Genomic DNA, 22,508 nt, shown 5'->3' on the forward strand with positions numbered 1-22,508 from the left:
TCCCAGAGTTGGGGTGCGATGACGGAGTCGGCCTTGTTGAAGACGTGGTGGGGGCATGGGTCGGTTGGTGATCCGGAGTGGATGGTGTTCATCGTGTGGATGGTGTCTTCGGTGCTGACCGGGGTCCAGGTGTGGAGGGTGGTAGTGGGGGGCGTTGGTTCGGTGGTTGGGTGCGTGGTCTGTGCGCCGAAGCTGTTGTGTATGCCGGCGATCTTGCTGTGGAAGAACGAGGCGAGTGAGTCGCAGAGGTCTTGCGAGGGAGTGATGTCGTTGTTTCCGGCCCTGGGGTTGGAGAGCTCTATGACGATGCTGAAGAGTTCCTTGCTGTTGTGGGCGTTGTTGTCTAGTCGTTCCTTGAATGCTGTCTTCTTGGTGGTGTGGATCAGCTGGTGGTGTTTGCGGGTGGCGTGCTTGAGGGCGGTCATGTTGTCTGTAGTCGAGGAAGGCGACGTCTGGAGATGTGGTGTCGAGCAGGTTCCAGAGTTTCACGGCGTGTCTGTGGACGGAGCAGGTATTGAGCAGGATGCACTTCAGGTGGTTGCTGCTGGTGCTCGGCTTGGCGGGTGCGGTGCAGGTCCGGATGCAGGCAAATTTGCAGGTTTGGCAGGTGAAGGGTCCGTGGGTGCGTCTCGGGGTGGCTCGGTTGCAACCGGGGATCCGGCCGGTGTTGAGTGCATTGAGGGTGGCGGCGTCGTAAGTTTGGCGCGTGGGCTGGCGTCTGCGGGGACCAGGGTTTCTGGCGCTGGGTGCGGTCCAGGCGCGGACGGGCGTAGATGGGCTTGCCTTTAGCGTGCCTTCGACGCACAATCGGCACACCCGCTGCACGTGAACGCTGCGCGTACGCATGCACTCCGCCATAAATGGCGAAGTGGGAGGGAGGAGCAGCTGAGAAAGAAGGGGGCGGGGCCGCAGGGGAGCAGCAGCGGGGAGCGGGGAGAGGGCGGGAAACACGGCAGGGGCTGGGCACAACAAGTGGGGCAAAACACACAATAACGCTGGAAAACAGAGGCAATCGACGAAAAAACAGAGGCAAAATACAACGCAACAGAGGCAAAATACAAAATACAACGGTCAAGGACCAGGAGCACAGCAGCGGGCAGCGGCGGCATTTGGCGGGATCGGGGGTAGCCTGGGCTCACTCACGGGGAGTGTGCGCGGTACGTGGGGTGACTGCCCAGAGGGTCATGGGTCACTGTTAGTTTCTATAAAGAAACCTTGAAGGATCTACACAAATGACCCCTTGCTGAATTCAGAATTGTGTTTACTTTACTAAAATGTATAGATTTCCAGGATTCATTATTGCTTTCATACCCATTGCTACCATTAAATGGAAGGAGGTTGAAAGCACCAAAAATAACAAAAATAGGCTACGTCCCAGAAAAATGCCAAAACTGAGTAAAAATGTTTGGTTTTCTGACAAAAGTCTGTCATCCACTAAAAGCTGGGAAATGGTGATTTCAGCCCCACAAACCATTGTTTGATATCATTTGCAGGGAAAAACCCAGACACTTTCATTGGCAGCACTTTTTTCCCATTTTTGCCAAAAAACCCAAAATGTAGCTGTATTTTGGCTAATTTCTGGGTCCCCTCCAGGGAAATGCACAAACCCTGGGTTTTTTTAGAATCCCTATGATGTTGGAAGAAAAGGACGCAAATTTGGCGTGGATACCTTAAGTGGTCAAAATGTTACATGGGCCTAAGCGCAAACTACCCCAAATAGCCAAAAAAAGGCATAGCACAGGGGGAAAAGGCCTAGCAGCGAAGGGGTTAACTTGGTGAAACGAGGATAAATGCTTATTTCTCCTCGTTTTTGCTTTTTCCATGCGTGCTGCCTTGTGCAGCACACATGGAAAAAGCAAAATGCTTGGATTGTTTATGTGTACGAAGGTGACCCTTCCTGACCATAAACAATCCTAAAAAAAATGATATTTTGTAACTTCCATGTGTGCTGCATTAAGCAGCACCCATAGAAGGGACAAAACAGCATTTAAAGATTGTTTGTGTGCAGGAAGGGACACCTTCCTACACATAAACGCTCTTCCCTTGCATGCAGACACCCTTGCACTGTACTGCTAAGTGTAGCGCCAGGGCAGGGGGAAACACAAGCCTGCACCATTTCCTTGTAAATATGGCTAACCCCTCACTCCCACACTTTTTTGTAAATATCCCCCTGAGTTTGTGTTCTTCATGCCACATCTGTTTGTGCATCTAAATGCCTGGTCCAATGTCCAAGCTTCTTATGGTATCTACAGTTGGTTGTTTGTGCACTCATCTGTCAGTGAGCAAGATTACAACTTTTTCTACCAACGAGAATAAAGTGTTACATCTATGTGGTTGAATTCAGGTCAGTAGTTTAACTCTGGCTTTATACTAGAGAGACACAACAAATCCCTTGGCTGTTTAAAGGCTATTTTGACATGCTGCCCCCAAACTAGTAGTATGGCCTGATAAATTTGATCAAGTGTCTGCTATCCTTTAACTGTTCTACTGGCTTTTTTGATCAAATTCGGTAGTCTAGCGTATAAAGTGGTGCACAGATGATCAAATCTGTTCCGACGTCCATAAGATCTGTTTCGCGAAAACAATGGCACAGTATATTTCCGGGCATGCCCTGCTTCCTGTAATTCACTTACACTGATATTGCAGAATCGAGGACTTAATTTGCAATAGAATGATTGTCGGTGCCCAAAGCTCTGCCCAGAAATCCGTGGCAGGTGCTATTACTTTGTTGGCCTGCCAGATTGCAAGGCAGCGTAGTCTGGAACCCACCACATGCCTCTTTCATCCACTACCAGATACTCCCTGCCTTTTCATCTCATCTTGTGGGTCCCTGCTTTCTCCCTTTGTTACAGTTTTTCTGTCTCTCTCTTCCTTCTTCTTCCCCTTTGTGTGTTTTCCCTCTATTGCTTTTGGGAAATGTTTGATGACATAAAATAAGGGCCACTCCCCAAAACTGAGTGCCGGTGGCACCCACCACTAATCAGGGGCGGTTTCTCCGTTAAGGCTGTGGGGCTGCGCCCCTCTGAAAATTAATATACATTTACATAAAAAATATTAAATAGATCGATCTATTTAGAGATACAATCCTATCTCTAACTAAATTGATGTATTTAAGTTCTGGGTTGTCTGTTTCAAGCTGCCTGCCCCACCTCGCTCTGAAGCAGGAGTCAGGAGACAGGCAGTAAATCAATTTTCTTAATGTGATGCACGACGCAGGGCTTTCTGTTTTAAAACCCTTCATTGCCATTGTGGTCTAGGGTTGTATGCACGCTGTAGGCCAGTGCTCGCTCCTTTAGATGTGGAGCAGGGCTTTCTGTTTTAAAACCCTTCATTGCCATTGTGGTCTAGGGTTGTATGCACGCTGTAGGCCAGTGACGCAATAAGTGTCATGGTTTCGGGCATTGGAGACTTCATTCCTGCGTGATTTCAGACGTCCGTCATTCAAAGGCGTAGTAGATCCCACCCTTTCGTCTTCTGTGAGAGTGGATGCAACCACGTCTGATCCGGTGCCTTGTTCTTGGTAATGGTCAGTGTTTGCAAGCTAATGCTGTGTTCTATATATTGTGCGAGACCCTTCATCACGCTAACCTCACCCACTGTGACGCCACAGGCCCTCGCTGCACATTGCTCGCTCCTTTAGATGTGGAGCTGCAGCATTTGCTCCCTTGTGAAATGGATCCAAATAAGGAACAGGGTTCACTCTTGTTCCCTTGCAAAAAGGATCCAGATATCTGAGTCAGGCCCAAGCAAGAGCTATGTGCTTACTGTGGAACATGTGCTTACAGCGGACAGTTCTCTGATGTATGACATTAGAACTGGCCCTGTGTACATGCTTCTAAGATAACACTGATGCCAAAAACATGGATTGGCTTGCAAACAATGAATGTTAAAAACCTCAAGGGAATGCATTTCAGCGATTTAGTTCCTCTCTTATTTTACATGCTTTACTTAATCTTGCATTCCCCAAGAGTTAGCTATTTTATAATGCTGTTGTTTATCTGTATTTTTGTTTCTGTGCATACTTTGAAGCTTGAGCCATGCCCGGTGTTTATGAGGGGCTTTGATTGAGTGCTCAGGTGCTAAGGCTAAAGCCAAAGTGCCTGTCAGTGGGTTGGCCTCTCTGCAGAGCACACACAACAATGTGTATTCCATTTGCAACTGAAATTCTGTGGATATGTGTGTGTGAAGGAGGTACACAGATGTCAAAATATTTGCAAGGCAAAAGTAAACGAAATTAAAGTGCTTACATTTCAGGGAGTACAGTGCATGTTGAGACAGAGATATGAGGAAGTGCATTCTGGCAAGAGTAAAAAGAGGTTGCTGAAGAGGAAAGAGATGGGGTTGAAGATGTGCAGATGGACAAGAAATGCAGAGAAAAAAATTATACATATCTAACATAAAGCACACATAATTGAAGGCCAAAACCCATGCTACAGGACTCAATGCTATTTAATTCACAGACTCACTATTTCAGAATTTAAACATGCCCAATGTTCATTATTTTATTATTTTTAAGAAAACATTGTTGTTACTCATTTATCTTAAACAGCTAACAGCCAGTGACAAAGCCAATCATACTGACAAGCTTTAGGCGTATGTCAGTTGCTGTGCCATTTATCTGGATAAAAATACATCTTAGAGAGAAACCAAAATACCAGTCTGGTGGCATACTATGGGAATCACAGAAATGCATTTGACATGTTCCTTTATAGAGAGCACCCTATTTTTTTCATCTCACTTAAAGACAAGTCTGCACATATTTCTATATGACTGGTTACAGCTAGCATCTGTGGGTGCTTCTCAAGTCTGAATAGAGCATATTCTTCTAAAGTTAATGCTGCATGCAGTGCACGACACTGGGCAAGCATACATTTTAAAGGGCTAAAGATATCATACAGAACAATTTAAACATTACAGTAACTGTTGAACAAATTAATGCAAGAAGATATGGGGCAGTTTTTAATGTGTTTTTTATTTCAAGACTATAAGTTCCCACTGCTTAATAAGCCTTGCTTTATCGCTACATTCATTTGCTTTAAAATTAAGGGTGGGTGGAATTTGCGAAATTGCCTTTCGCAAAATATCGCAAAACGGCAAAAAAGCTTAGCGAACACGTGAAATTTTTCGTGCTTGCGGAGATTTTGGGCTGATTTTAATGCGTTACTGAATTTGAGCTTTAACTCGGGCACCTGCTTCATTTATATCTGTAAGTGCTTCCTGTTGAGGTTTAATTTTTGTGACAGGAGCATTGTGCCAGAATTAATACTGCCCTGCATACTTACCCAAGAAGATGTCACCGTTTTGTGCAATACCTCTACTCAACTGGAGTACTTTCTGCTGGCTAATCAGTAAGTGCTACCTCGTTTGGTAAGTGTATAGTGCTTTTCCTACACTACAGCTGCGCAAAGGGCCCAAAGAGTTGTGTACAGCAACCATATGTGTCTGTAACGTTGCCACTGCGCCGAGGGGCGCAGGGGTCCCTCGAGTGAGCTGTCCATCATAGTGGGGGAAAGGGCGGGAAGACATTGCACACCACTGGTGTGTGGGCCGGGGCCAAACGAGCGGGGCTTCCATGCAGTTTACATGCCTCTTGTTTATAAAGGGCCAGAGACCAATCAGAGCAGCAGATGAGGAGACAGACCCTCCTGGTGTCAGGAACAACACAGGGTTTGCGCTCGAGAAACTCATGGATGCACAGTGCTCCATCAAGGATTACAGCAAATTGTTGACTGTAGATATGGGGAGAAAAGCACACCTTCCTAGCCTCGACCGTGCTCACGAATGTTTTGTGCTGAATAATGCGTTACTGAATTTGAGCTTCAACTCGGCCACCTACTTATTTATATCTGTAAGTGCTTCCTGCTGAGGTTTAATTTTTGTGACAGGAGCATCGTGCCAGAATGAATGAATCCTGCCCTCCATATTTCCGTTCCGCCGCGGATCGCAAAAGTTTCGACATTTTTGCGTTCTGCGCGGAACGCGAAAATGACGAAATTTCGCAGTTCCGCGAGCGGAACGGAATTTGTCGCCCAGGGTTATTTAAAATGCACATTTGCCAATCTTTCTTTCATTTTTTCTCAAGAGAGGGACTCCCCTTGGACCCCAGGTTTGTCCATTGAGCTTGTTCACATCCCTTGCTACATAACAATCATTGCCGATGTTTACGCCTCACCACTTTCAAATGTCACCAGCCGCCACTGCTAACGACTCAAATCAAGCACATGCTGAATGTCATCCTGTGCTGCCATGTAAGGTGGAGAAGTCTTGAAACCCTTTAATTCCACAATAGAGCATGAAGAAGGCGAGAGGCAGAGGTTGTTTTTAGAGCTTTTTTGAGTGGTGGCTTCCATTATGGTATTTTTAAATACATAATTTATGTTCCTCCCCGTTAAGTACAGTGGTGCTTCTGGCTGTGATGGCAGTTTATACTTTGGTGTAAAGAAAACAAGGAAACGACTATGCTGTTGCAAAGCACTTTAAGAGGTAAAGATGCTTTATCAATGCGCCCTTCAAAGTATTCAATCACTTATCTGAGATTTTAATAGTGGTCTGAGCTGTTGGCATGCAGAATCCCCAAGATTATTCTTCACAGTGAAATGGTGATGGGGCGTGTGACGTGTGATGTGTGATGTGTGACTTGAAGTCTGCATCTTCGTCTATTTTCTTTCAAGGCAGAATTACATTTTTTATCAGCTCTCTCCAACACATGCATCAATCAATCAATCAATCAATCAGGGGATTGTAGAGTGCAGCCTACTCACCTGGAATGGGTCTCAAGGCGCTGTGGGAAAAAGGGGGCAGTGGGGTGGGGGGGTCTCCACAGACCCTAGAGGTTCACTGAGTTCCATCAAAGAGCCAGGTTTTGAGGTCCTTTAGGAACTTAGGGAGCGATGTGGTCTGTCGGAGGTGGAGAGGGAGGGAGTTCCTTGTTTTGGCCGCGAGGAGGGAGAAGGAGCGCCCTCCTGTTCTGGGTATCTTGATCCGCGGTACCATTGTGAGGGAGAGCTGGGCCGAGCGGAGGAAACGCTGGGGAGTGTGGAACGTGAGGCAGTGGTTCAGGTTGGCGGGTCCGGTGTTGTGGAGGGCCATTTGGCATGGGTGAGGAGCTTCAGGGTGATCCTCTTCTCGACTGGGAGCCAGTGTAGGGTCTGTGTGTGATCGTTTTCCTGTGTACGGGGGAAATCCACTTGAAGGTCTTGTGGAGGAGGCGGAGGGTGTGGAAGCAGGAGGAGGTGATGGCGTTGATTGGGCGGTCCATTTTGAGTTCGGAGTCCAGGATGATTACGAGGTTGCGTGCGTGGTCTGTGGGGGTGGGTGTTCGTGGACAGGGGGCCACCAGGTGTCGTTCCAGGCGTCGGGGTGTGGGCCCATGATGAGTACCTCGTTTTGTCCGTGTTGAGTTGAAGGCAGCTGTTCTCCATCCATCTGGCGACGGCTTCCATTCTGACATGGAAATTGTGTTTGGTGATGTTGGGTTCATTGGATAGGGAGAGGATTAGTTTGGTGTCGTCTGCGTACGATATGATGTTGAGTCCGTGTTCTCTGACGATGGATGCGAGTGGGGCCATGTAGATGTTTAACAGAGTCGGGCTGATGGAGGATCCATGTGGAACTCCACAGGTTGTTGGAGTCAGTTCTGACAGATTCTGCCAACGAGGAAAGAGAGGATCCAGTCGAGGGCCTTGTTCTGGATTCCTGCGTTGTGAAGTCTATGGGCTAGGGTGTGGTGAGAGACAATGTTGAAGGCTGCAGAGAGGTCTAGGAGGATGATGGCCCCAGTCTCACCTCTGTCGAGGAGGGCACAGATGTCATCTGTTGCTGCAAGAAGTGTGATTTTGGTGCTGTGTTTTTTCCTGTAGCCTTATTGGGAGGAGAGGAGGATTTTGTTTTCCTTGATGAAGGCGGCGAGTTGGGTGTTGATGGCTTTTTTACAGGACTTTGGCCGGATAAGGGAGTAGGGAGATTAGTCTGAAATTCTTGAGGTCGGTGGGGTTCATTGAGGGTTTTTTCATGAGAGGGTTGATCTCGGCGAGTTTCCAGTCGTCAGGGAAGGATACGGTCTCGAAGGATTGGTTGATGATACGTTGGAGCTCGGGGCAATGATGTCAGCGGCTTTGCAGTAGATGTGGTGGGGGCAGGGCTCCGTGGGGGCCCCGGAGTGGGTGATCTTCATTATCCTCAGAGTGTCTTCGATGCCGATGGTGGTCCAGCTGTTCAGTGTTGACTGAGTGCTGCTAGGGGCGGTGGGAGGGGGTTCCCCATGGGGGTTGTTGACATCGAAGTTTACATAGATGGTCTTGATTTTGTGATAGAAAAAAGCGCTGAGTCTGTCGCAGAGGTCCTGGGAGGGAGTGATGTCTGTGGACTCACTGTTGGGTTGGGCAAACTCTTTGATGATGCCGAAGAATTCCTTGCATTGGTGGAGATTCAGTCCCAAAGTGCTTTTTTCCTGGAAAGTCTGATTAGTTTATGGTGGGCAGCAGTAGCTGTTTTGAAGTTGTCGAGGTCTGATGGGTTTTGGAGTTCCTCCACAGTTTTTCGAGTCGTCTGCAGGTGCGTCTGGAGTCTTGTAGTTCTGTTTAGAACCAGCTGGCTTTCTTGGCGTGGTGCTTGGAGGCTTTCTTGAGGGGGCGATGTTGTTGGCTCAGTCGGTGATCCAGTTGTATAGAATGTGGACGGCCGTGGTGGGGTCATCGTCTGTGGTGGTGGGAGCGGTGCTGGAGAGGACGGCGGTGAGCTGATCGTCAGAGATCTTGTTCGAATTCCTGCAGACTCCTCCCTGCGCACTCTCCAGCTCCACGTGCTGGCAGCGTACAAGTACTGACCATCCAATCATTTGCAAGCTGTATGAAACATTCTAGAAGGTTCCATCTGTCACCAAGTACCTAAAAGTTACATGAGCTGCACCAGCCAGTCCACCCAACATGGATGTTTTGCCACTAAGTCCAAACACCCATTTGCCATCGTTAGAGAACACTAGCCTGTCACTACAATGAAATACCTTCAAATCCAGTCAACAAATTAAACAGCAAAGCTTCAACACTCTATCAAACATTAAAAAAAAGGCTGCTGAAACATTGACAACGTTATTAAACAGAAAAACATAGCTAGCCCCTCACCAGCACTGCCCTTTCTCAATATTATAAAACAAAGACCTGACACTGGCATACACTAAGAAAAGGTGGATTACACGTTACAGTTTACAGTGCTTAATAAACTATTTATGACTCACTCAGCCAGCCGCGACCCATGCAGGTAAGAGTGGTGGGCGATGGGGCCGAGTTAGGGGGGATTCGACAGACGATCACGAGGTAAAATTAAATAAATATTTATTTGTCTCTTCTCGTCATCTGAAGAAATTCCCCCCCCCCCCCCCCCCCCCCAACCTGGCCCCACTGCCCACCAATGTGGCTGCACTCAGCTATAAATTGGACCCCAGTGTGCCATGGAAACTTTGTAATCATTTCGAAACTCATCCCCCGACTGCCGAACGTGCTGCACGCCCATATTAATGATGTCCTGCTAGCTTCCACTGGATGTGATTCCTATTTCTTTCTCTTACCATTGAACTGAAATTGTTTTTTGTATTATCTTCTTCATACGAATCCTGAATCAATTGACTATTACAAAATATGAAGCAGAATTCCCAAAATAATAATAATTATTATTATTATTATTATTATGATGATGATAATAATAATAATATTTTCTCAGAAAATTGGCAAAATAATTGTAAAGCAAAATATAATGCAATAGCAATCTTCTCCCTAACTGTACAGAGTTATATCTGAAATTCTATATGACTTGTTTGTACGAAAATATCCAAAGTAAATCAGCAGTACTGATTATTACATTAATGGTGAGTAGTTTATTGTGCTCATTCTCGTGAGCCAGACCTGCCCAGGGAATTAGGTTACATTCTTCATTTTCTGTGCAAATTCAGATGGCGTACCTGTCAGATCAATCTAGAGTCTTGACAAGATAACCTTCCATCAAGACACAAGCATGTCTGCAGAGAAGGGGACCACTGGGAGGCATTACCTGGCAGCCTGAGATGACAGCACAGCTCCTAGGAGGGTTCATTCAAGTCACGTCTCGGGTATTGAGCTAGTTATCAGCTCGTTTCTATTCTATGTATGGCAATCCAACAAAGGAACTCTGACATACCTGGCCGGGGGGAGGCGGCCCCTGGCCCTGCACTTTCCATTCAGAAGCAGGGTTACTTCTTGGACATCTGGGTACACCAATTGTTCAATGGCAGATAGCTTTTACCAGATCTATTTAGGGGAGGTTGGTTTATGGACATAAGGCTATGTAAGATCCAGCAACTGTAAATTCTACTGATTAGACATAAAGTGACATTAAAACAAATAACCACATTGTTCGACATCAAGATCATCTTTGAAAGTGCAATAGGAGACAACTGAAATATTCACTAGGGATTTGTGAAATTAAAATTCCACATGTGTAACTGGGAATAGTTTATGATTTAGCATTTTTGGAAGATTTCAAATTAAACATTTTAATTACATATTTAAACAACAAATCTAATTATGCGTTTGGCTAAATTCTTACGTTTTGTGCATACATTTTTCGTGGAAAAGTTAATTTGCAGGTTTATTTATTTTTTTAGCAAAAAAAAAGAAAATAAATCCTACAGATATTTCACCTATTTTGGGTTATGAAAAGTTAATTTCTGGGTATTTTTTTCAGCAAAGACTGCTCATCCAGACTTTCCTCCTGCAATTCTTTTTTAAACTTTTTCAGGTTTCACGAAAATTTACAGACATTTCCTCATTGTTTCATGACATTTGAGTACACATAATTCTAACACTTTTGCACTTTGATATTTTTCAGTAGAGCAGTCCACAAATTGTCCAAACGACATATAATAGCATCATGGTCTAGTGGACGTCATTGGTAACTGACCATCTTTTATTTCAATGAGCCAAAGTCTTGTGGCACTTTAAAGTTCTGCGTTTCACTGACTCACCTTGAAGTTGGGCTACCTCTTGCTGTTGCCCTCTACCTGATCCGGACCCGCTTCTTCAGCTACTCAAGGTTCTTTTGTTTAGAATGAGTCAGCTGCATTGCAATGAAGGCTCGGAGGGTTTATGAAGTCACTGGAGACATCCTTCCAGCTCTCTGTAATGAAAGTCCAAACTTAACACAACATATATGCCCGCAAGGATACTCATTCATTTTTTTATGAATAATTATTGATTAAAGAGAAGTGTAAATCTGCGGCAGTATTGACATGAGGTTGATGAATTGGCGCCAAAATCCCATTGGTCTTTTTCTAATTTATGTTGCTTAGTTTTATCTTCTTCTCTACCATGTTCATTCAGATGCAGCGACAGAAGCACATCATACCATCTGCTTGGGAATTTGCAGGTTTATCAGAATCAGAATACTGTGTTCTGATAATGTAGCCTCGCTTCAGTTATTCAGTGCCATTAAATTCCAGTTGTGGACTTGAATTAAAATACTTTCACTTACCAGTGAAAATCGCAGAGATGTTGGATCTCGTCCCAAGATTGCAATAAAAGCATCTCTGCGCATGTACACTGTAATGTTACCTTTATAACTTCCAAACGGGAGAACTAACATGTAGAAGCATCTGGCAGAAGCACCGTTCATTGGGTTGGGAGATTGATGCCTGCCACTGTCCACAGTCTGTAAAAGGGACTTGCTACCCAACTGACACAGTATTAGCGAGGTGGACAGAGAAGAGAGGTAAGTGGGCAGAGAAACGTAATGGTCGCCGACAAAAGGTCAAGCTGATCATAGGTGGGTGTCACGTTGTTAAACATGTGCGGCACCAACTTTACATATGCCCCAAGCAGCAGCGGCCCACCCCCTGCCAAAGTGGCAGTGCAGGTCGGAGGAGGGTGCTGTGGAGGGAGCGAAGGGGGGGGGGGGGAGGAAGGGGTTGGGGGATCACATAAGAATAAAAAAAACAAAAAACTTACATGATTGTCTCTGCCGTTCGCTCCATCGCAATATTCCTGCTTCTGGGACAGGCTCCCAGACTGCACTGCGGCCAATCATGATGCTGCATGAAAAGAGTGTCAGGATTTGCCTGAGTGCAGGGGCTTTGCCCTCCCAGGCAGACTGGGAACCTGTGCCTGCTTTCTCCAGTCCCAGCAACGCAGCTGGGGCTGGAGAAAAAACGTTCACTGTACATGAGGGTTTGGCCGGCCTGAAACGGCCGCCCAAACACATCATACACAGTGAAGGGACAAGGGAGTGTACTGCCACTCCCCCATCACAGTGTCATCCCTCTGGACCCACCTCCGAGACTTGTCAGAGTCATGGGGGCTGGTCCAGGGGATTAAAATAAAAAGACAATAAAACAGGTTTAAAACCTGTTTTATTATCATTTTATGTGTGAGTGGTGGTGGGTGGGCAGTACTCCTCCGCCCTAATGGAGGGGCCGCCTTTGGCCCCAAGGGCTGCGTCTTCACCCTGGATGTGGATGCACGCATAGGTCTTTATAGAGCTCCGGACAAATATCCACCAAAGGCTGACTCCACATGCCGGAAGTGGCTGCAGGAAGGGGTTTGTGTTCGGATTCTAAATACATGCACCATGGTCTGAGTCTGCACCCTGGAGTTGGCTATAACAAAGGCCTGTGTGGGGTCTTTTTACACTTATGCACTAAAGGCTCTGTTTGCACACCAGAGTGTCTGCACAGAGACTTGTGTGGTGCTTCTTCACACATTAGCCAGATGGGGAGGGAGATCCATCTCTCATTTGATCCCAAAACGTTGTAACTCTATGACCACGGAATTGAGACTCCTAAAGGACATACATAGTTTCAGGAAGAAACTCAAAACCTGTCTCTGCGTGGAAAGAAATTTGCAGACTCTCATAAATGCTAGTGAATAAAATGAGGCAGTAACCCCTTTTCACAGGCCAGTTACTGTCTGACTACACCAAAGCAGCAACTTGCTTCTGAACACACATCTTGCACCTTCCTCCGGTTCACCTGAATCATCCACAGTGTAGCTCCCTCCACCGGTCTGGTTCCAAGTTGTTTCTTGGGTTGGGGAGGGAATGTTGCTGTGTGGCCGCAGGAGGTTAGAGATGGATGGGAGGGCAAGGTAGGGGGCTGATAGGGTGCTAAAAACAGCAACTAGGGCACACTAAAAACTATAAGCAGAACTTTAAATGGAATCATTGGAGCAAAGTAAGAGAGATGTTGCTGTTTGCAAGCTATTTATGAAGTTATTTCCAACCCTCTGAAGATTGGTGTCCAGGGTCCGGGCCCTGCTCACCCATGCCACAATTTATTTAAAGTTTTATATAGCGCCAGAACCGACTCCGAGGAGTATCTCTGCGCTTTCGACACTCATCATTTACATTTGTGAAGATTGCAGAAGTCAGAAACAGAAAAGAATAGTCTTAAGTAGCTTTCTAAAATGAAGATGGTTGGAGCATAATCTTAAGTGTAGAGGAAGTTCATTCCAGTACCGCGGGCCTTTCTCCCTAGCCTTGCTATCCAAATTCGAGGGACCTTCAGCAGATGTTTGGAGCTAGATCGTAGGGACCTTGAGGGTAGACAAGGATACATTTTTCTGAGAGATAGTTAGGGCCAAGATTTGAACAGTGCCTTGTTGATGGTACAGCCAACTTTAAATTTTATCCGGTGGCGTATGGGTAGCCAGTGGATTTGCAGGAGAATGGGGCGAGACGCCGACCTGGGGGGCACATTCAGAACAAGTCGTGCCGCCGTATTCTGGACCACCGGAAGTCTGCTGGTCGAGGCTTCATTAGCGGACAGCAGCAGACCGTTGCAGTAGTCCAGGCGACTCAGTATGAGGGCCTGAGTCAAGGTCCTGCGAACAGAGTCGGGGGGCAGGGGGGAAGACTCGTCGAAGAAGGCCCAAAGTGTGAAAGCAGGTACACACTGTCTAACCAATATGCTCCTTAAAAGTAAGGGCACTGTCCAAACGGACCCCCAGGTTCTTAACGAAGTCTTTATGGTTGGGAGGAATCCCAAGGTTAGTCGGCCACCAATTAGGTGACCAGAGTAAGGGGGCCTCTCCGAAGAGTAAAATTTCAGTTTTCCCAACATTGCATTGGAGGAAGTTATTCTTCATCCAATGTGAGATGGCACTCATTCGCGCGGAGAAGGTCTTTTGTACAGTGGGAGTGGGTTAATTGAAGGGGAAGAGTAACTATGTATCGTCGACGTATGATATTGGAATAAACCCATGTGTTCTTAGAACATTGTGTTACAGCAAACAAATGATGGACGGAATGCTGACAATGTAAACATTCTCCCCCAGTCAAAAGATCTGGGTTAAATCCATCGTTCTTTTGCCCACTACGCCACCCCAGTTTGGACCCAGCCATATGCAAATCAGTCTTGACCCTCTGCCCCATGGGAACAGTCCAGACCGAACTGCCAGGCCAGGTCCTCCCTGGACCGGAAACAAGCATCCTGGAACCGGTTTCAGGGTATGTCACCCTTCTTCAGCCAGGCTAGCTTGAATCCAGTGGCACAGTGAGCAAGGGACCCATGTCTGGGCATACCCATCCCATTTAGGGCAAAACATGTTACAGCAAACAAATGATGGGTGAAACCCCGAAACCGGTCCTAGGATGCCTGTTTCCAGTCCAGGGAGGACCTGGCCTGGCAGTTTGGGCTGGACTGTTCCTATTGGGCACAGGGTCAAGACTGATTTGCATATGGCTGGGTCCAAACTGGAATGGCATGGTGAGCAAAAAAACTATGGATTTAGGCGCAGATCTCTGTACTGGGGTGAATGTATGACATTGTTCTGCATTCTGTCTATCAATAGTTCTTTTTGCATTTGTCACCCCGAGTGGGACGGGTATGCTCAGACGTGAGTCCTGTGCTCTCCATACCACTGGAATCAAGCTATCCTGGCTGAAGAGGGGTGAAACCCCGAAACCGGTCCTAGGATGCTTGTTTCCAGTCCAGGGAGGACCTGGCCTGGCAGTTCGGCTTGGACTGTTCCTATTGGGCACAGGGTCAAGACTGATTTGCATAGGGCTGTGTCCAAACTGGAATGGCATGGTGAGCAAAAAAACGATGGATTTAGGCCCAGATCTCTGTACTGGGGTGAATGTATGATGTTGTTCTGCATTCTGTCCATCAATAGTTCTTTTTGCATTTGTCAACCCGAGTGGGACGGGTATGCTCAGACGTGAGTCCCGTGCTCTTCATGCTATTGGAATCAAGCTATCCTGGCTGAGGAGGGGTGAAACCCCAAAAACGGTCCTAGGATGCTTGTTTTCAGTCCAGGGAGGACCTGGCCTGGCAGTTCGGGCTGGACTGTTCTATTGGGCACAGGGTCAAGAATGATTTGCATATGGCTGGGTCCAAACTGGAATGGTATGGTGAGCAAAAAAACGATGGATTTAGGCCCAGATCTCTGTACTGGGGTGAATGTATGACATTATTCTGCATTCTGTCCATCAATAGTTCTTTTTGCATTTGTCACCCCGAGTGGGACAGGTATGCTCAGACGTGAGTCCTGTGCTCTCCATGCCACTGGAATCAAGCTATCCTGGCTGAAGAGGGGTGAAACCCCGAAACCGGTCCTAGGATGCTTTTTTCCAGTCCAGGGAGGACCTGGCCCGGCAGTTCTGGCTGGACTGTTCCTATTGGGCACAGGGTCAAGACTGATTTGCATATGGCTGGGTCCAAACTGGAATGGCATGGTGAGCAAAAAAACAATGGATTTAGGCCCAGATCTCTGTACTGGGGTGAATGTATGACATTGTTCTGCATACTCTCCTTCAATAGTTCTTTTTGCATTTGTCACCCCGAGTGGGAAGGGAATGCTCAGACGGGAGTCCCGTGCTCTCCATGCCACTGGAATCAAGCTATCCTGGCTGAAGAGGGGTGAAACCCCGAAACCGGTCCTAGGATGCTTGTTTCCAGTCCAGGGAGGACCTGGCCTGGCAGTTCGGCCTGGACTGTTCCTATTGGGCACAGGGTCAAGACTGATTTGCATGTGGCTGGGTCCAAACTGGAATGGCATGGTGAGCAAAAAAACGATGGATTTAGGCCCAGATCTCTGTACTGGGGTGAATGTATGACATTGTTCTGAAATCTGTCCATCAATAGTTCTTTTTGCATTTGTCACCCCGAGTGGGACGGGTATGCTCAGACGTGAGTCCTGTGCTGTTCATGCCATGGGAATCAAGCTATCCTGGCTGAAGAGGGGTGAAACCCAGAAACCGGTCCTAGGATGCTTGTTTCCAGTCCAGGGAGGACCTGGCCTGGCAGTTCGGGCTGGACTGTTCCTATTGGGCACAGGGTCAAGACTGATTTGCATATGGCTGGGTCCAAACTGGAATGGCATGGTGAGCAAAAAACACGATGGATTTAGGCTCCGATCTCTGTACTGGGGTGAATGTATGGCATTGTTCTGCATTCTGTCCATCAATAGTTCTTTTTGCATTTGTCACCCCGAGTGGGACGGGTATGCTCAGACGTGAGTCCTGTTCTCTCCATGCCACTGGAATCAAGCTATCCTGGCTGAAGAGGGGTGAAACCCCGAAACCGGTCCTAGGATGCATGTTTCCAGTCCAGGGAGGACCTGGCCTGGCAGTTCGGGCTGGACTGTTCCTATTGGGCACAGGGTCAAGACTGATTTGCATATGGCTGGGTCAAAACTGGAATGGCATGGTGAGCCAAAAAATGATGGATTTAGGCCCAGATCTCTGTACTGGGGTGAATGTATGACATTGTTCTGCACTCTGTCCATCAATAGTTCTTTTTGCTTTTGTCACCCCGAGTGGGACGGATATGCTCAGACGTGAGTCCCGTGCTCTCCATGCCACTGGAATCAAGCTATCCTGGCTGAAGAGGGGTGAAACCCCGAAACCGGTCCTAGGATGCTTGTTTCCAGTCTAGGGAGGACCTGGCCTGGCAGTTCTGGCTGGACTGTTCCTATTGGGCACAGGGTCTAGACTGATTTGCATATGGCTGGGTCCACACTGGAATGGCATGGTGAGCAAATAACGATGGATTTTGGCCCAGATCTCTGTACTGGGGTGAATGTATGACATTGTTCTACATTCTGTCCATCAATAGTTCTTTTTTCTTAGAACATTGGCCAAGGGAGCAACATAAATATTGAATAAAGTGGGACTCAGGCATGAGCCCTGTGGTACTCCCTTGGACAATTCCATGGGTGCCGAACGATATGGGCCTAGGTTGACCGTCTGAGATCGGCCAGACAAAAAACGTGACATCCACTGAAAAGCGGAGTCTCTTAATCCGATTTCCTTCAGCCTTCTGAGTAGTATTTGATGGTAAACCATGTCGAACGCGGCAGATAGGTCCAATAGCACCAGGATCATAGAATGGCCCTTGTCTAGAGTCATTCTGATGTTATCGGTGACTGCTAGCAGGGCTGATTCGGTACTATGTTTGGGCCTAAAGCCTGACTGGGAGGAGTCTAAACAGCCTGAGAGTTCGACATGGTTTGAGAGATGTTTATTGACATATCTCTGTATTAATTTACTCAGAAAAGGAAGGAGCAAGATGGGGCGGTATTTGGTTAGATCAATCAGAGGGACCTTGGTGTTCTTTCGAATCGGCATAATCTGCGCAGCTTTCCATTCCGATGGAACGTGGCCTTCTTTTAATGAAAGATTAAGAAGGTGTTCAATCAGAGGGGATAATTGAGGGATTAAGGTGCTGGCTACTCTAGCAGGAATCAGATCACAAGGCGAACCAGATTTTACTTTATGAATTAAAACCGCTACATCTGCTGTTGTTAATGGGGGAAAGTTTTCAAGTACCATGGGGGGAGTTAGTTCTGGAATATCTGTAGTCAAGGGAGTCAGAAGTTGATTTCCAGATGAATTTTTTTCATAAATTTGCTCTATTTTTTGTGGAAACTGCTGTGCAATGTCATTGCATAGTGTTTGTGAAGGTGCTTCCAGATTCTCACAAGCCTTAGGTTTTATAAATTACTGAAGAATGTTATATAGAACCTTCGGAGCATTGCCAGCCAATACAAGTTGGGTAGAAATGTGATTTTTACGTGCAGTCTTGATGTTACTGTGGTAATTTGACAAAGAGACTAAGGACTGGGTTTTATCACTTTCCTCATGGGTACGACGCCATTTTCTCTCGTATTTCCTGCAAAGTTTTTTTGTATATGTAGCTTGGGGGAAGAACCAGGCGGCTTGAGGGCATTTAGAATTATTGGAGGTCTTTTCAGGGGTGCAAGATGGTCAATGATCCGAGTTAGTGCCAGGTTATATTTGGTTAGGGCTTCTACTAGAGTATGTGAGGGATTGTTTTGTGGTACTTTGAAGGAGGCTTGGAAACTCTCTGGGGAAACCTTCTGCCACTGTCTTCGAGTCATTTGGGCATCCAAGTGTTGTCCCTTATGTTCCTTGGGGCCCTGGATGGAATTTCAATTAATGCATAGTCGGTCCAAATTAGTTGTATTGGGGGCTCAAACCGTACATTAGGAGCATTAGACAGGATAATATCCAGCGTGTGGCCAGCCGTATGAGTAGGACCTTCATTCTGTTTATTTAGGCCTAAAAGTGCTAGGTCATCGAAGAGAGCTAGTGACTCAGCATTGGTGGTGCATTCACTATGGATGTTAAAATAGTCTAATAGTAAAACATTATTACTTGCGAGCACATAGGGAGCTATTAGTTCGGTGAGTAAAAGAGAAACATCCGCTAAAGGACCTGGCGGGTGATAAACTAAGGCCCCCTTCCAGCTAACTTGGGGTGAGAAATCATTTCGAAAGATGAGGACTTCCCTCTTTACACTGCAGCACTCATCCAATAGAGGAACATTAATACTGTCTTTGTGAGCTATGGCAATTCCTCCCCCCATCTTAGTTAGTCTGTCCATCCTAATTAGCTTATAGCCTTCTGGTATGGCAAGAGAGGCAGAGGGAGTGGAGTGGGGTTTTAGCCAGGTTTCGGTTAAAAAACAGAGTTCAGGCTGTATGGAAGATAGTAGGTCCCAAATCTCAATAGAATGTCTGGGCAGAGAGCGAACGTTACACAGCATGTTTTTCCATGTCATCTGGGTTTTGTTTATGGAGTTTGTAATGCATTGGTCCTGAGAGGGGATGGGCTTTATGCAAAAGGGATCCTTACTTAATAGGGGATAGTCTGGTGTTACCCAAGACGGCCCTGTGTCACCAGGGACCTTCAACAAGTGGCAAGGAATTGGGTTGGCAGTGGAATCTGTAATCGACTCTAAGGTCAAGCAGCTCCTGTCCAGTGTAATATCTGGATGGAGCAATGGCCATGATTATTTGACCAGGACTCCTGGCTTCTGGCGACACCCTGACTGACACTGACTTCACTGCAGTGCGGGGCACAGCAGCCTGTCAGCTTCTTTATGACCTTTGGTCGGACTGCTCTGTGTTAGCACTTTAGACTCAGTGACCCCATCTTAACAGGTGCACCACAGTCTACACCAAGGGCACCAGGAAAGCAATTTATACCTTCGCTCTATTAGGGTCAAAGCTTTGGAACCCGCTCCCAGAATCTCTGCAACGCTGCACCTCTGTGCTCACCTTTTGGAAGAAGCTGAAAACCCGGTTATTCTGAGATCTCTCCTAAAGCAGTCTTGCCTGCTGCTCGGTGATGGGAACCCTCTGGGTAGCCATGCGCTCTACAAGATCTAAATAATAATATGGTATTCAGTGCAGACATAAGATAGTAATGGTGCCAGTGCAATGAAAAGCACGGAGCTCCTCATGTAGAGCAGGATGGCAATGGTGGATCTACGGTATTTGTGGGAATTAGAACATATTTAACCACATCTTATTAAGACACAAGCAGAAATACCACATGCTTGTAGTATTGCTTCAAGAGGCAAAGCATCCCAATTATCTTCCTGAATACCACATGAAACTCATAGAAATATCTCTGAAAATAGATCCAGCAGAACTTTGGTGGTAACCCCATATTGCCTTCAGAACTGCAACCAAGAAGGCTTTAAATCATGTACATAGCTATGTTACCAAAACCTGGAAACTTGCCGTAGAATAGCACTGATACTTTGCAGCCATTTTTGTGATCCTGAGACAATCTGGTCCTACAGAAGTGACTGCAACCTTTTGTACAAACTGTTGTGGAAATCCCAGCGCACAGACACCAATCTGGTGCCTGCGCAACAGCAAGTGAAAGCCATCATTTACCTGGGAGTTTGGCCAAGTCCAAATGCATGGACATCTTTGACTTTGCACATGCTTCACCAGGGCTGTACTTCTAAGGATGGTGTTTGGGTTGTAACAGCTCCCCTAATAAATGGATTTTAGTGTGTATAGTTGGGTCTGTGGGCCTCCAATTAGGTTAGCAGTGTCTGTGGTTGGGTTTCCACTCGGATTGAAAGCCCTCATTGCACAGACACACCTCTCTATGAAAACTTTGCAGAGTTTGTATAGACCCCCCCCCTTTTCTCTCACACAAAACAGGCCAAAAATAAACTAAGGCCCTTTCAACTGTAATACTATTTTCATCCATTTTGCCATTTCATTGGTAGAGGGATGGTTGGGAAATCTCTGTTCCACCCTCATCCCCCGAATCTCACTGACAAAGCTGCACCCATGACCTTTGCTTCACAATGCTGAAACATGCACGGATAAAAAAAGGTCAAGGGTGGACTTGGTAAATGTGTGCTACCTTAACAGCTAACTTGCATTTAGCGTGTCTCGTAGGCTCACTTTGCAAGGGGACACATGGTTTTCTAGAATTCCCTAATATCTCCTACTTGGAAGGTGGGTGCATTCATAGAGGGCACCATGACATGGCAGACGTACTGCTACTTTCTAAAGGTAGATACCAGCTGCCCGTGAACGTCAGTCTTATCAGTAATCAACAAACAGTATCCTATACTATTACTCCAATCCCTCACCACACATGAAGACACAGTAAAGGTGGGCTTTCAGGGCCCCCCTCTTGTATCCAGGCCCAAATGCATAAACACATGGAATAGAGGTGGAACGTTAGCTCTGTGTTTCCTGCTCTTCTCACGCCTGTGCATACATTAACTGCTCGCATTAGCGCATGCACTGGTGATAGCATGTTTTAGGTACTGTCTGAGACAGCGCATGTGCAGCTCGCTTGCTGGGTTTTTGGTTAACTCGAAGTTAAAGGGTCTGCCCATTACTTACCATTGATTGCTTTTATTGTCACTAGCTTGTACAGGCTTCTCATTGGTCAGCATGTGCTGGTTTCACTTTCTCTATTTGTGTATTTGTCTCTACAATAGAGCATGGACCAAGTACTGATTAATGTCTTTCTTAGGATCCTTCCACTGCTCATGCTAGAACTGAGCTTGACTACTGCCTGCCCCGTGATGCGCCTCGCCATGCTTCGAGGTGATTTTCACAAGTAACTTGACAAACAGCTCTTGGTTTCTCGCAACTGTGAGCGACTAACGTTGTTTCTTGCTGGACCGCTTGGCACCCCCAATCAAGTCCCTTCCAACAGAACCTGCGCAGGCCCTATCTTAATTGCCTTGGACCTTTCCCCACCTGGATTTTTTGACAGTGCACCCTCTAACCGCTGCCATATAAGTAACAGTAACCTGGTCCTGATGATGACCTTAATACCTTTACAGGCCGAAACGCCTTCTTTTACAGCAGAATACTCGGCACTCCCCTCAAGGATACCCCACTTAATTATTTGTGTATTCATTACCATTCATTGTACGGCTATCCTAACTATGTAAATTTTACCTTCACTTTCTCTTTGTTGCGCCCCTTCTTGTCGCTGTACATATTTCCTCACGTGTCACTTGCGCCGTCACAATCCTTCACGAGCACTTGTGCACAGTATCTTACAGGTTACATGTCATTCAATGTAACATAGTGTTATCCTTCCATATGTTTGATTATATGAAGCTGAATAACTAAAATACAATTTATGTTACAAAATAAATTTGTCTCCCTGGTTTTCTCCCTTTTCGATTCCATTCTCAGCAACTAACTGTGCTACGTGTAATTGACCTATAATTAACACCCTTTTGAGACATTGTTGTATGCTATAGATAATTGCCCTAGTCTCATTAGTGTATATGGGCTACCTCCTGTAGTCTGATTCTACATGCTTGAACTGAGGCACTTTTAAACTGAAGCCACTTACTTATTTCATGTTTACAAGCTCCAGGTTGATAATGCACTGATTGACATATTTCATGTTTAAAAAGCACTTTGTTAATTTTCAAATGCAACCTTTACTACAAATTTGCTTTTATATCCTCCAGGGCCACACTGTAGCCACCAATTTATTTAATGTTTAATAGAATTTTCTTGCTTTGCATATTGCAATTTTACCTTTTTATTAAAGCAATTCATGCAACTTCATGTTTTTGTCTGCTGCACCTCTTCTCTGTGTTAACACTGTTGCCACGGGCTCATTTAATGTTTAAATCTCCTGGGTAATACTCCATTGAAAGACGTATTTAATGTTTAAATACACTTTGTTCATTTTCTAAATGCAATATTTGTTATAGTGTTGCTTTTAAAACTTTC

The sequence above is a fragment of the Triturus cristatus genome, chromosome 7, assembly GCF_964204655.1.
Source record: "Triturus cristatus chromosome 7, aTriCri1.1, whole genome shotgun sequence".
Classification (NCBI taxonomy): Eukaryota; Metazoa; Chordata; class Amphibia; order Caudata; family Salamandridae; genus Triturus; species Triturus cristatus.